The sequence below is a fragment of the Electrona antarctica genome (genome assembly GCF_951216825.1).
Source record: "Electrona antarctica genome assembly, chromosome: 7".
Taxonomy (NCBI): Eukaryota; Metazoa; Chordata; class Actinopteri; order Myctophiformes; family Myctophidae; genus Electrona; species Electrona antarctica.
Window position 1 is genome coordinate 15,535,474 of NC_136812.1, and position 6,187 is coordinate 15,541,660.

Genomic DNA, 6,187 nt, shown 5'->3' on the forward strand with positions numbered 1-6,187 from the left:
AGAACTCCACTCCTGGAAGAAAGTGAAATGCTGCCTGCCAGCATCACTGTGCAAAATAAATCAAACTGGCCGGTTAATGATCAACCAGGACCTCCTATATATAGCCTATCAGCTGGTCTCTGAGTCTCACTGCCTGAAGAGTGCAGCAATGCACCAATAAAATCAATACTCCAGCTGGGCTTTGTGAATACAGACAGTGATCCAAAATGAAATTAACTCTTGCACTTCAACATGAAGTGATACATTTACTGTATGAATGCATTCATTCTGCACATCTTAAAGGGCATTTGGGGGTAATTTCCTGTGTCAGGTATGATTAAGGTGATTTTCCACACAAGGTCAGAGACACATCAAAGACCACATTGTCTAAAGAGGTTAAAGCTGGCTCTGCCAATCATTGACCCAAGGTTTACTCTGTGTTGCATTGTCTAATTTCCCTGGTTTTGCGTAAGGATATATTTGCTTGTTGTGAAATGTTGTGTGGGATGGCTTTGCCTTTTTATTGTATCACTGCTCTCGCTGAGGAATAGCCACTATGTCATGAAACAGTTTGCCCTTGATATTGACAGACTGCGGGAACTCACTTCTTGTTCACATTTCCTGGCCATCTGTCACTGTTCTCTGCTTCCTGATGCTGTGGAAAGTAGTGTTTGAACACTTAATTGATAGGTGAGTTTATTTGGAGTAAAACAAAAAATCAGTGATTGATAAGAAGAGTAGCGGGTAGAGTGACTTTTTCTATACCAATAAATTGAAGGGATGCAATCGAACTGTGATTTGCATCCACGTAGTGATGTGCCATGGCTAGTCTTTATTGCATATATTGCAGTCTCACCAATTCTAGGGCAATTCCGCAAGGGCATTTGATTTGAGCATATACATTTTAATCATAAACATTTTAATCTAGAGTCAGCTCTTGACATAGTGGCTCCTATGAAAACTAAAAAGAAACAGAACACCAGAGTAACACCCTGGATAAATGAGCATACACGTTCACTGAAGAAAGAATGTCGTAGAGCTGAGCGAGTTTGGAGAAAAAACAAACTCACTATCCACCTAGAGATTCTTAAAAAGTCAACAGTCGCCTATAACAAAGCCCCCCCCCCCCCCCCCCCCCCCCCCCACAGTCCTACAATCAGTCGTTCCCTGCTTCTAAAGCTAAGTGTAATGAGTTTGCATGCTTTTTTGATAACAAAATTTGTAACATTACAAACAGCAGCTATGGTGCCAGGGTAGATCTCAGGGTAATGGTGCCAGGGTAGATCTCTCCCGTATTGTCATTCTGCGCAATTGATGAAGACGAACTACGCAAAACCATATCACAGATGACATCATCCTCCTGTTCATTAGATACAATTCCCACCACCCAGGCCCGGTTCTTCCTACAGGCCGACGAAGCAGCGGCTTCGAGCGCCATGGGGGAGGGGCGCCAAAAAAAAACATTTTTTTTTTATTTATTTTTTACTCTGTCCCAACTCTGTCCGCCCAGTGCCCCCCCAGTGCCTCCCCAGTACCTCCCCAGTGTCTCCCCAGTGCCAGTGTCCCGCCAGTGCCTCCACAGAGCCTCCCCAGTGTCCCCACAGTGCCTCCCCAATGGACCCCCAGTGCCTCCACAGTGTCCCCACTGTCCCCCCAGTGCCTCCACAGTGTCCCTCTGTGTTGGGTAACTACCTACTACCTACATGACTGCCTGCCTAAATATGTCCCAAACCGCCCCCTAAGGTCTTCCACTGCTGGCCTGCTCGCTTTGCCAAAACAAATGGCAACTAAAAAATACGGTGAAGCAGCTTTTTGCTTCTACGGGCCGACGGCGTGGAACAAACTCCCACTGTACCTTCGACGGGCAGCCTCTGTAGACATTTTTAAAGCACAGCTCAAGACCCACTTCTACACTCTTGCTTTTAATTGATCTTTTAGATTTTTTGTTATTCATGTCCTCACTGTATTGCATGTTTTATGCCTTGCTTTTCTTTTCTTTCTTTCTCCATTGCTCTGTAAAGCACTTTGAGCTGCATTTCATGTCATGAAAGGTGCTATACAAATAAAGTTTTAACCCCTCTCCCTCACATGTGCAAAACCAAAAGAGTAATGATTAGGGGGCCTAAAATAGCAGCCATCGATTTGTCAGCTGCAGGGCTCCAGTCAGTGTGACATAGCTCAGGAGAGCATATCGGGCCAACAGGTGCTGTTTGATCGAATGACTCAAGAGGCCACTCTTCTTCACCCCTTCAACCTCGTGGCCAGCTGTGGCCATGAGGGAGGGGTGAAGTCCAGTCTCATGTGAGTATGCAAGTACACTTGCATACATATGTATGCTTTGTGTGCACACGCATAAACGCAAACATACTGTGACACACAGGCAATAACCAAAGTTTGACCCACATTTTTACAAAGGTGTCATCACTGTCGCAGCTGGGCAGCAGGTCCGGGTTAGATAGTAAGAGTATTAGTAGATATTAATATTTCTCAAACTAAGAAATTGAACAAAACCTTTTTTAATGAATTAATTCTTTTTTGCACAGTATAGTGTGCAATTTGTACATCCATTTCAGCATCGTTTTTTAAACTTGTAGATCTACAGTAATCTTTCTGTGAAGCACAATGAGTTTACATCTGTATGAAATGTAGTATTCAAATCTTATTGTGTCACTTTATGACATACAGTACTGTATTTTGGCTCATGAGGCAAAAGGTAATTTTTAATTTCTTATGGGATCACATGAGGAATTACTTATCTTATCAGAACAGAAAGGTAATTAGTGCATACTGCATACACACATTATCCAAGTTATTTCTCTCTCTCTCTCTCACACACACACACACACACACACACACACACACACACACACACACACACACACACACACACACACACACACACACACACACACACACGTGCGCTTGGCTTGCGCACCTTCACGTGAGACAGATTCATGGATAACGTGGATGTTTTATGGCCATGGGAGGATACAATTGCTTTAAAATTATATCAGGAAGACTGTGAAGACTGTCAGTACTGAGGCTTCAAGAAATAGTTGTAGCTGTTGTAGCAACTGATTGTATTAAAGTTTAATAAAAATTCATACAGTTTAATAATTAAACTGTATGATTTTTTTAATCCTAAATCATGTATAGTTTGTTATTATTATTATTAAAATATCTTTATTGAAGTTTTCAAATTTTAGAAGGACAGACAACAGATACATAACAAAACAAACACAGAACAGATACAAAACAAAACAACAAACACCAGTACATAGTACTCAACATTCATGTATATGGTATAACATTTTGAATCTACTAAGGGAATCAAGTTGATAGTCGTCTGGTATTCGATAGTCTCGATCTGTAGCTGATGGGTGCAGATTCTTGAAGATCAATGGAAAAAGGGAATATCCGCACTCTCTTGTATAAAGTTTGAGTTTCTTTATTTCATGAAAACAGAATCAGCAGCAGTCCACCTAGAGAAACAAACGCTGAGGAAGGCCTGCATGCCGAAACGCGTTTGTCTAATCCATGTATGCATATTGAGGATGAATGTACCAGTGAGACTGCCAGCTGACAGGTTAAATCTGGTAAGTCCATACCTAGCTCGTCCTCCCATGCCCTTTTCACACGCTCAAGTGATGGAGAAGCCACCCTCTGAATGGTCATATAGCCTAGAAACTATGCCCCTGTCAACCGGATCCCAACTCAAACACTCGTCTACCCAAGTACTTGGGGGAGTTGTCAGAGAGAAGTATCTCCTAACAAAGCTACGCACTTGCTATTTCCGTTCAGTCCTAACACTGTCTATGATTCTGTGATGCGGCCGACGGCCAGCCGTAACCTGATGAACTTTTTATTGTGACCTGGCTCTTCAATGCTTAAGTAACAAGGGTTGTTCAAGTATGTTATTTCCAGCTGAGGCATATAGCCACAATTACGTCTTTCCTGTCATTTGCAAACCTTGAAAAGGTAATTTGTGCTTTTATTTGGTCATAAGTAGACTATTGCAATTCCTTACATTCTGGGCTCAGGAAACAAAAGTGACCATATCACACCCATTTCAGGGCTTGCCTTGAAATTGAAATTTCATAGCACTGGTGCTCCAATTTTTTTTTAAAGTTTGGAGCAAACATTTTGAAGCAACCACCAACAGAACATGTAAGGGATTTTTAATGGATAAAAGAAAAGGAAAAAAGTAACATAAAACGTAGTAGTGAAAGTAGCCAACGCATGGTACAGTAGTACACTGGGGCTTAATCCTGGGGCCAGGATAATAAAATGGTAAATGGTGCATTTATATATATATATATAGTGCCTTTATCCAAGGCGCTTTACAGAGATTGTGCATTACATTCACCCATTACACACACATTCAGCAATTAGTGGTTCAGAGTCTTGGTCAAGGACACTTCGACACCAACTCTGGGGTAACTGGGAACCTGGCGGTTGCCATCCGGTCACTCTACCCCTGAGACACTGCCGGATGGAAAATAATTGGCCTCCTGGCTCCAGGTGGTTCCAGGAGGTGTTTTTTGTTAAACATCTGCATTACTTAATTTACAAGTCTACACAATTGGAGAATGTGCATGGAAGAATTGTTATTTTGATCGTTTGCCTGTGACTCTCTCCTATGGTACCAACAGCATGGAATTGTGGACATCTTATCCAACGATAACAAAAATATTCTTTAGTTTTGGGTCTGAGAGGCTAAACCTCATCAAATGGTGGTCTGTGGCTCAAATTCCCAATAAATAAATGGGCCTTGATGAAATCCTCAAAGGCCCTTAAAACAAGGCTCCAGACTTCCCAAAACAAACTGGTCAGGCCTCACCCCCCGAACCCACCTCACCCCTGCCCACTTTGACAGGCTGGAATGGCTTAGGGTCGACGACAGAGTACAGCATCTTGCAATGGGTCTGGTCCACAAGATTCGATACACCACCAAGATACCCATGTACCTGTCTAAATACTTCCTTAATGTTAACAAAGTCCACACCCACAACACCAGAGGGAGTGCAACAAACCATGTGCAACCCAGATTCGGCACAAACAAGGGACTAAATTATTTTTGCTCCTATGCCACCAAAATGTGGAACGCCCTACCAACAGTCATTAAGACATGCAAATCCCTTGACTCCTTCAAAACCGATCTCAAAGGGCACCTACGGACGGCTGCAATTCGAAACTGGCCCTCTTTTTCTCCTCACTGTATATGTTTCTTTTCCCTTTTTACCTCCTTTATGATGAATTCCTGTTCTGTTTTTTGACTATAAGAAGTGTCTATTTGTACGTCTCTAAATGTTTTGATGAATTGAACAAGGTGGGCCCTCTTGTAAACAAGTGTAATGCTTTATTGGGTTGTCCATTCACAGTTAACAGTCTTTGTATTGAGTTGTGCTTGAAATGTACTGTAATTCTGCAAACTGTTAATAAATATTTCAATCAATCAATCAATGGGCTGATAACCACTTACATAGAGGCATCAAACATAACATCTACATAGCCAAGACCAAATTAAATCTGAAAATAGGGACACCCATACAAGATATGTGTTTTCATAAAATAACATTGTTTGATTGTTTGCACTCATCAATGGTGCGCTGTGAACTTTTAGATTGGCTGTCAAGGTCATCATATGTGACGTGAGTGAGTGGCAGAAGGCTGTCATAACAGGAGCGTAGGGCACAAGTTGGGCAAATTGATATGTATTTGGCCATGAACCCCCATCTGAAAATGTTTTGTGACAGGGACCCACAGAAGAGAAGATTTTTAATAATAATAATAATAATAATAATAATAATAATAATAATAATAATAATAATAATAATGTTAAAACAAATAATAATAAAAAAATTGAAATAATATAAACTTCCATTAAAGTCATGTTATGGGGGGGAGGGAGGGGCGAAGAAATAAGAAATGTATTCTAGTCTACATACTACTACAAGCAAATCGGATCAGTAGGGCGTGTACGAATCTCTGATTGGCTGCTCAACCTCTTGGAGCGCCATCAATCTCCATGGATCTCAACGTCCATTGGTCCTGCTGGTTCACTCGACGCACGATATCATTGGCTTTTCATCCCTCTGTCCTGCGTCTTTATCCCGTCGGTGCCCGAGCCCGAGGAAGGTGTAATTCACGTAGTCTTTTTGCGCTGTTTTCCTCGCGGAGCGACCTCGACATATTGTTACATTTACGC